Source organism: Molothrus ater, chromosome 20, assembly GCF_012460135.2.
Source record: "Molothrus ater isolate BHLD 08-10-18 breed brown headed cowbird chromosome 20, BPBGC_Mater_1.1, whole genome shotgun sequence".
In the NCBI taxonomy this organism is placed as follows: Eukaryota; Metazoa; Chordata; class Aves; order Passeriformes; family Icteridae; genus Molothrus; species Molothrus ater.
Genome location: NC_050497.2, coordinates 5,312,622 through 5,322,201, shown reverse-complemented (window position 1 = coordinate 5,322,201; position 9,580 = coordinate 5,312,622).

The following is a 9,580-nucleotide window of genomic DNA, read 5'->3' as shown; positions in this document are numbered from 1 at the left end:
TTGCAGAGCTGGGGCTGCAGGTCCATCACCCTCAATCCTCTGTGCTTTGTGCCCCTTGCTTGTGTTTATTTAGAGGTCAATAAGCTTTCCCAGGAGATCTGAGCCCACCACACAGACAGGTACATGGGGTGTGCACATGGATCTGTGCCGGCCCCAGGAGCAGCTCCCTGCTCCAGCACCCTCTGGAGAGACAAAACTGTGCAGAAGTCCACGAGCTGCAGCTGTTGGGAACCTGCTCCAGAAAGGCTCTTTTCTGCCTTTTCACAGAGATTCAACACCCCAAGCACTCTTTTGGGTTTAAGGCAGCAAAGCCCAGGCCGTACCTGGGGCCTCAGGGCCACCTCTGCCTCAGCCCCCCTGCTGCTGCTGCTGGGACAAATCCCTGTGGCCAGGCTGTGCCACGCACCAGTGCTCACCTCCTGAGCACCCCACCCTCAGTGGTACCAGCAGGGGAGATGAGCTACCTGTCCCTGAGACTGGGGAGAGCAGGCTTCATCACCCCAACAACCCTGCACCCCAAAACACAACCATCCCCTACAGCATGCAGAGCCCACACCAAGGGCACAGCCAGGAACAGCCCCTACACCCCAAAACACAACAATCCCCTCAACACACAGAGCCCACCCCACCCCAAGGGCACAGCCTTAATGGGACAGCCAGGGACAGCCCCTGCACCCCAAAACACAACCATCCCCTCAACACACAGAGCCCACCCCAAGGGCACAGCCTTACCTGGAACAGCCAGGGGTCCTGCACCCACACCTCAGAGAGGAGAGCAGCCCTTCCTGGGGCAGAGATAACTCCTGAAACTGCTCCCATCAGCAGATGGGGCCCACGGGGGCTGGCCCTGATCACCAGCACCTGTGCCAGGGCAGGGCTCAGGGCTCTGCTGCCACCTGCAGCCACTGATTTGCAGATTGGCTGCAGCTGTGGCAGGAGCTGCCAGCTCATCAGAGCATCCCAGAATCAGGTGTGATCTCCCCTGGGAAGGGATCCATAAGAACCATCCCCTCCTCCTTGCAGGAGTACCTCACACTGACCTGAGCATCAGCACCTTGCTGCCTTCAGGCTCTGGTGCTTTAGGCTACAGCTGCCACTTCTCACTGGGAGGATCCCAGTCTGCACTGGGATGTGGTCAGTACAGGGCATCTGGTTTGTCCTGACCCCTTCAGGTCAGGACAGACCTTCCCCTGAGTCATTTAATCATAATTACACATCAATAAAGAAGTTTCCCCAAATGACTAAAGCTCATGCTGGGCTTAGCAGAGAGCCATGGGGTTTCATCCAATGCTGGTGTTCCTCTGCCTCTAGTTTTGAAGGAAATTAAATAGGAATTAGCCGGAGACAGCAGATCCTGAAGCTGGATCTTTTCATCACACCTGTTTAAAAGGTGAGTGGGACAGAGGACACTGCCCTGTTACAAACCCTTACCTCCAGGAGAGCCCACAACGGGCCCAACGTACCTGCCAGACTTCTTCTTGCCAGATTTCTACAGTCTTTATGGGCCAGGCTGACTCAAGAGGCATCATCCAAATTTCCTTGTCCTGAGATTTCCCTCTTTGCCTGGTTTCTGGCCTCAGCCCACCTTGCCCACATCAAGCAGATGGTGCCCTGAGCCTCGTGCTGGAAGTGCTGTTGGCCCCAGTGAAGCGTGACACGCCGAGTTGTGCCTAACAAAGGGCTCCTCTGTCTGCCTTTCCAGGGAGGGTGATTATAGCCAGCGTTTATTTTGGCCTGGGACCAAAACATGCATCAGTGTGCCTCATCCTGTGCACTTCTGTGTGCAGCTCTGACAGGCATGGGGGGCTTGCAGATGCCAGGCCAGGCTGGAGGGAGGATTTTCAGGAGTTAAAAATCTTCTTCCCGTACACACACTGTTCAGAGGAACGGGCCCAGGGCATCCTGGCAGCCTGGGGAAGGTCCATATTGGCCCCATGTGTGCCCATCCGTGCCCGGTTTGCTGTGGGGCACTGGTGAGTGCCAGGGATCTGCCCCACAGTCGCAGCTGTGGGGCTGGGCTGTGCCGTAATTAATTCTGGCTTCTCACATTGGCATGGTGATACTGAACCTGCATCATAAATGTGTCAGGAAGCAGCAAGAAGAGCAGCAGGTTCACATGTGCACGGAGGATGGCTCTGCAGAGGCTGGGGATGTTCCCATTCCCATTCCCAGTGCACAGAGCTCCTGCAGAAACGTGGCTCTCCACACCAGGTGGGGCAGGTGCTGTTCCCTTTTCGCAGACATCTTTTATGAAAAATCCTTTCCTTAGGATTTTTCCTCCTGAGAAGCTGAGAGGCCTCAGGAACAAAATGTAACCAATGGTTATCTGCTGCTGTGGAATGCAACAGGTGCATCTGGGATTGGCACATTTTGGATGTTTCTAATTAGTGGCAAATCACAGCCCAGCTGGCTCGGACAGAGAGTTTGAGACAGAGCCTTTGTTATGATTCCTTCCTATTCTATTCTTAGCCAGCCTTCTGATGAAACCTTTTCTTCTATTCTTTTAGTATAGTTTCAATGTAATATATATAATAAAATAATAAATCAGCCTTCTGAAACATGGAGTCAGATCCTCATCTCTTCTCTCATCCTGAGACCCCTGTGAACACGGTCACAGTTCCCCACCCTAGAGATCAGTTCCTTTGAGGACGATGCCCCCCTTTCCCTGCAAACTGGTGCACCAGGGTCAGGAAAGGCCCTGAAACTGCATTTTGTAGCCTCAAAAGAAACACGAGTAGGTGTGGTGGTGTTTGCAGGGGTCCAGCACGAGGGAAGAGATGAGAATCTTGACTCCATGTTTCAGAAGGATGATTTATTATTTTATGATATATATTATATTAAAAGAAAATTATATAATAAAGATATACTAAAAGAATAGAAGAAAGGATTTCATCAGAAGGCTTGAAAGGAAAAAAAAATGGAATGAAAATAAAATCTTGTGACTGACCAGAGTCCCAACACAGCTGGACTGTGATTGGTCATCAAGTAGAAACAACTCACATGGGCCAATCACAGATGCACCTGTTGCATTCCACAGCAGCAGATAACCATTGCTTACAGTTTGTTCCTGAGGCCTCTCAGCTTCTCAGGAGGAAAATCCTAGCAAAAGTATTTTTCAGAAAACACGTCCATGACATGCAGGGTGCTGGGCAGCAGCAATAGCTCACCTGGGGTGACAGGGGCCCCAGGGCAGAGGCTGGGACACTCAGTCCCCACCGCTGCTGCTGCCACAGGTGCTGCCCCTGTGTGAGCAGTTCCCTGCTGTGCTTTTGGCACATCCTTTGCTGAGCTGTGAACGTCAAAGCAGACAGCATCTGCTCTCTGTGCCGTGCTGTAATTAGGAAACAATATTATTAAAACCACTTCCCATCTCTGCTTTCTTTTCATCTCCCCTCCTTCTCCTTGTTTCTCTGTTCTCTCTGGTGCAGCCCCTGGCCTTTGGGCTGCATGCTGATGAGCTGTTGTTTGGTCTAATCTGCAGTGCTTGTTAACAGGGTTGTTAACACAGTTTGGAACCACCTGCTCTGGGCTGGCTGGCTTCCCCCATGTCCTGCCCCTCCAAATCAGAGCCCATTGCTGGGGAGGTGCTGGGCTTGTTGCTCTTTTCTGCTCCAGATGCTCACAGGCACAAGCTCTGCCACCCATGTTGAAACTGAGCTCTGCCCAAATCCATGTTGGCTGTGATGGCATCTGTGCCAATGTGATGTTTTTGTAAATCACTACATACAGCCATTGCATATATATAAATCAATCAATCTATATGTATATATATATATATATATAAAAATATATATATATATAAATATCTATATATACCTATATAAAAATATATACATAAATATATATCAATATTTATATCTATATAGATATATGTATCATATACATCAATACCTATATATCTATATCAATATATACCAATATATATCATATATATCAATATTTATATCTATATATATCTATATATCTCTATATATATCAATATATATCAATATCTATATTTCTGTATATATCTATACACCCAGCCTTGTAACCTTCCCCACAATTTTTGGGTTCCAAAAAGAGCATGGTCAGAGCTGGCAGCCACCAAAGTAGTTACAGGGATGGAGCACCTCTCCTGTAAGGGAAGGCTGAGAGAAATGGGTTTGTTCAGCCTGGAAAAGAGAAGGACTGAGGTCACCTTATTGTGGCCTTCCAGGATCTGAGGGGAGCCTACAAGAAAAATGGAGAGAGGGCATGGAGTGATCAGACAAGGTGGAATGACTTCAAACTGAAAGAGAGTAGGTTTACATGAGATATTAGGAAGAGATTGTTCCCTTTGAGGATGCCCAGAGATGCTGTAGCTGCCTCTGGATCCCTGGCAGTGTCCAAGGCCAGGTTGGATGAGGCTTGGAGCACCCTGGGATAGTGGGAGGTGTCCCTGCCCATGGCAGGAGGTGGAATGAGGTGATCTTTAATGTCCTTTCCAAACCAAACCATTCTGTGATTCTGATTTCTCCTGGACCATCCACTCCCACCTGAGACATCCAAGTGCCAGCACTGGATGAGGGATGGTCTCCAGCACTCTTTGCACAGCAAGGATTTTACCTTCAATTCATGCATCTCACAGGCAAATTTCAAATGTAAAATGTGGGCACAACACCCACAGATACCCCTCCCTCTGCTGAGTGGGCTGAGTGAGAAGATGCAGACGGCAAGTGGGGAGGAACGGGGCTGGAGGGAGGGACAGGAACAGCCTGGTGACCAAAAAGAAGAGATGCCAGTGGAGCTGAGACCTGGTGGGTTACTGGGCCAGGGAACTGGAGTCTCCTCTCTGCCAGATACGTGGCTCACACTTTCCTGAGAAGTGCTTTGAGCTCCCTGGGCAGCAGCTGGGCCAGAGGAGTTGAGCATTATTTGTATGTGGCACTCCAGGGTGTGTTAAGTGACATTTCAACCCCAGTTTAACACACTCTGGGCACATCAGTGACACCCCAGCTCTGAGCTACCCCACCTTGAGCTGCTCTGAGGGAAGCCAGCTGCAATTTACTGCTGGAGAAGCAGCTGGAAGGGCTCTTCCACCTGCCAGCCAGAGCACATCTGGGGCTCTTGTTTTAGCACCACTTTAGTCTAGGAGTGGATGAAAACTTCTACAAGTTGAGGTAACTTTCTAAGAACAAATTAGTAACATCACAAAAGAGTACCAAAAGTGTATTGAAGACATTTGTACCATTTTCCTGCCCAATTTTCTCCTTTTGTTGAGGACTGTGTTTTGGGCTAGATGAGCACCCTGGTCTCTCCAGAGTGCTCCCATAACTGGTACTGGGATCTGGAGCTGCAGACATCAATCTGCCAAGCACAAAGATGCCTTTGAACCTAATAACTTGCAGAAAATAATACTCTTTTACATGCTAATAGCTAGGATTGTTCTTCAAATGTCTGACATTTATAGCAGTATAATATCTCTGGTGGAAAGCGTGCCAGGCATGGGCACGACTTCCCAAGGCTGGTGAAAGAAAGGGGTGGAATAGGAATTAACAGACAAGATTTGTGGCTGAATTTCACTTTAGGTTTTCCTCCAATTGCTGCTGTTTCCTTCCCATATTTCAAAAGCTATGACTGCCCTGGAAGGTAATTCACACAAAGCCCCCTAAACAAAGCAGTGGAAATAGAGCAGCAAAGGGAGATGGGCTGTAAATCAGCATCATCCACCTGGAAGCTTTGCTGGCTGCAATCCAACTGAAAAATCAGGGCCAGGCCTCAGTAGCTCTGCTTAATATCAGAGAGACAATAGGTAGGAATGCCTGCCTGGAGATGTTTGCTTGAAAGGGATGAATTATTAATAAACTTATTGTTATTTGTTATTGTTCTTAAGCAGCTTGTCTCGGTACACATGTTAAAGTGGATTTCAGTCTTCCCTTATTATGCCTAACAAATATTTGTGTCCAGATGCAAAGTGGGGATGGTATCTAAATTCTGATGAGAGATGCCCAGAGGGAATTTGTGTCTATGGGGCAGTGGGAAATCTGGGTTTGTGTTTGCATCCCTGCCCACCTGAGGTTACTGTTTGTTTGCTTGAGTCAAGCATCTTCCCAATGGCCAGCCAGCCCATAATATTGTTGGAAAAGCTGCTAGGAGGAGATGTGCAGCAGCTCTGAGGGGCAGAGCTGGCATTGCACCCAAAACTCCAGGTGACTGAGTCCTGCCAATATGTCTGCTGCATTCCCAGAGGAGAGGAGGGCTTGAGGAGCAGCAAGCTTTACATTTTTGGTGCTAGTTCATGGCTGAGGCAGGAGCAGGAATGTTGCCATGATGTCTACTGAATAAATATGTGCTACTGCTGCTCTCATTTGTCTGTACAGTTTTGGAGGAGTTGCAGATGGCCCTTTAAATACTTGCAAGGCCTGCAGCTTTTCCAGAGTGGTTTTATTTTTTTCCCCCCTTTCTCCAAGCTACTTGGCTCCCTACAGTAATTAATATTATTTAATGGGGTGAAAAGCAAAGCAAAGCATTCATATTTGAGATTGTTCACACAAACAAAAATGTAAACAGCTGTCTGAGAGAGAAGGACTCTGAGACAGGAGCCTGCAGGAATGAGCTGCCTGGAGCTGTACAGAAGCCTGTGTGCTGGGATGGTTGGTGCTCACTGGGCACAGCCAGGAGATGCTGTGCTGCCACACCCTGGACAAGGACTGCAGCCCCAGGGCACTGTCCAGGGGGTTTGATTCCCTAGAAATCTCAATTCCCACAAAACCCTCTCCTCTTCAGTGCCAAAATTTATCACTGTGCTCATCCGAATGGCTCAGCCTGGCTGAAAGCTTCCAGGACTCAGGGGAAGATCACAAGGAGAAAAACATCCCCCATTGTGTAAAAGCAGGGCAACCCCAACAAAGGGGGAAAAGACAAGGAGGACCCCATGGATATCAGAAGGCTAATTAATTACTTTATTATACTATATTATTCTATATTACATCACATCTAAACTGAACCTGCACAAGCCTCAACTCAACTGCAGAGAATCTCATGGCTGTGAGCCCACAGTCCCAACACACACACCTGGATCCAACTGGTCAGTGAATCAAAACACTCACACCAGAATCCAATCACCAATTCCCTTCAGGTAAACAAGCTTCCACAATGTGGAACAACACAGAAGCAGTAAATGAGATAAGAATTGTTTTTTCTTTCTTTGAGGTTCAGAGAACGTGAATCCCAGAAAATGTGTGGCTAAACTGGCTCTGGGTGAATTAATGAATGTATGTACTGCAAGGGGCTCAGAGGAGACTGTTCCTGCAGAAAGAGGGGATTTCTCTTGGCCCTGAGAGTTGAGAAGGATGCTGCTGTTCTAGGGGAGGGGACAGTGACAGTGCTGCCACCCATCCATTGGTGCCTCATGAGCTCTGAAGAATAAAATAATTCTAAAGGTGGCCTGTGCTGATTCCCATATCCAGGGTGAATTTCATTGTATCTGTTTTCTGGGGGTGAAATCTTGGTAGCAGAGCCAAAGATTTTCAGCACAACACTGTTGGCTCTGCTCATCCACCTTCTCTGTGCCTGCTGTGGACAGAGCAATTGGGTATCTGAGATCTGGTGAGGACCTTCCAGCCAGGAGAAACATGGGAAACTTTCAAAATCCTCTGCAAGAGGCTGGAAGGAATATTTTTTGCTTGGTCAAATAGGTTTTAATAATTTAAAACATTTTTATTTTCATGGTGATTTATATTCCAAAATTAGATCTTATTAATTGTTTCAAACTGGAGAAACTCAAGATAACTCATTCCACAAATTTGGGAAGAGGATGTTGTGACTCAGTGGGAGCAATGTGTTTCTCTTTCTGTCCCTGACATGATTTTTCTGTGAAATGGCCACGACCTTTTGCTGGTTTCATTTTGCCACACCTTCATTGCCAACAAGTGGTGGCTCTGGAAGTGGCTTTTCCAAGCACCTGCACCAGGAGCAGAATTTCTGCTGCTTGCAGGCAGAACAGGCAACAGCCTGTGGGCACCATCACCATGGATATTCCCTGCAGAGAGAAATCATGCATCCTGGGGAATGCACTTTATATAACTCCCTGGCTGAGGGAAGAGTTCCCAAGTTTTTGTTGCAGCCACTGAGCAAATCTCTTGGCTGCACAGAAGCATCCCTGGAGTACAAAGCTGGGGAGGGGAAGGCCAGACCCAGCTCAGGGAGCCAAGCTGCAGCCAAAATATGGTTCTGAGCTTCCAAAACATTCTGGTGCTGCCAGGTTGGAACCTCCTGTTTGCTCTCTGGCAGCCACCAGGCAGTTTGCAAGGCCACTGCCAAATGCAGAGCTGATGCTTGCAGGATTCAAGCAGGTCAAGCCCGTGGAAGCTCTGGGTGAGGGAGCCTTGCAGGATGACAATGCCTGATTTGATTTCCAGGATTTGAAAATGCAGGATTTGATTTCCTGCCACCTTGCCCGTCCTTCAGCTGCTGCTGAGGCTCTGGGGTGATGCAGACCCTGGATACACAGGGTCTGCTTGTGCTGGGGGGTTCTCCCAGCATCTCCATGGCTCTCCACAGCTCTGCCTCAGCCTCTGGCTCAGTGCAGCCCGACAAGCTCATCCTTTTTGGCTGCTCATTCTTGTGGTGTGAGCAATCTGCCCCAGAGCCTCCCTCATGGGTCATGGAGCCTCTTGGGTTGACCAGAACAGGGTCACGAATTTCTGCTGCTTTCACAGCTCCAGCTTGATGGCTCCCTGTAGGGTTCAGGCTGGAGTGAGCCAGGCTTTGGCCTGTCATCTCCCTGGAGCACAGCAGTGTTTTGTGGATACTGCTCAAGCAAATGGTTTTGAATTAAAATCGTGCTGATTAACCCTATTCCAGCAGTGTGTGTGGGACTCAGGGTGTGGTGGGTATCAGGACACCCTCAGACCATGTCCATGCCTGCTGCTGGACTTCCTCTGCAGCAAATGATGCTATGCAACAAGCTCCAATCTAAATAATAAATCTTTTCATATGCACTAAACTTGCATATGAAAACCCCCCAATGCTATTTAGCTGGTAGCCCCTGGTCATTCCCCTTAATCCCCAGTGGTGTCCATTTGGGGCAGGTGTTAGGGAAATGCTACTTCTGAGAGCTTTGACAAATAAATCCTCATTGTAAGGCTGGAAAGTCTCCCACCTCTCCATTTCTGGAGGAAATGAAGCACAGACAAACATTGCTGATCTGGAGGATGGCCTCTTCCAGAGCCCAGCACTGGATCTTGTGAATGGAGAGGGAACTGCCTCACCAGGTGGAATACCTGGACAAGCTTTTCTGGCTGATTGTAGGATCAGGCATGAAGCCAACACGTCTGCAGCCTTTGAATTCAACACCTCCCTCTCCCCCCGAAGCCAACAAGGGCTTTGTTCACCTCTGGACAGCTGAATTTCCACTTTATAAATCCAGCCCCCTTCTAACCTGCATGGGGAGCCATCAGAACTGTTATTCCATTAAATTAGAGTAAAATTATTATCTTTTCTTTCCTTTTTCTTGAAACCACGGGTCCACCCTGGCAGCAGTGTGGTTAATCCCAGACCTGGTTCTGCAGGTGGGAAGTCTGTGAGTTCCCAGAACAAAGCATTTCCTCCAGTGGCCACA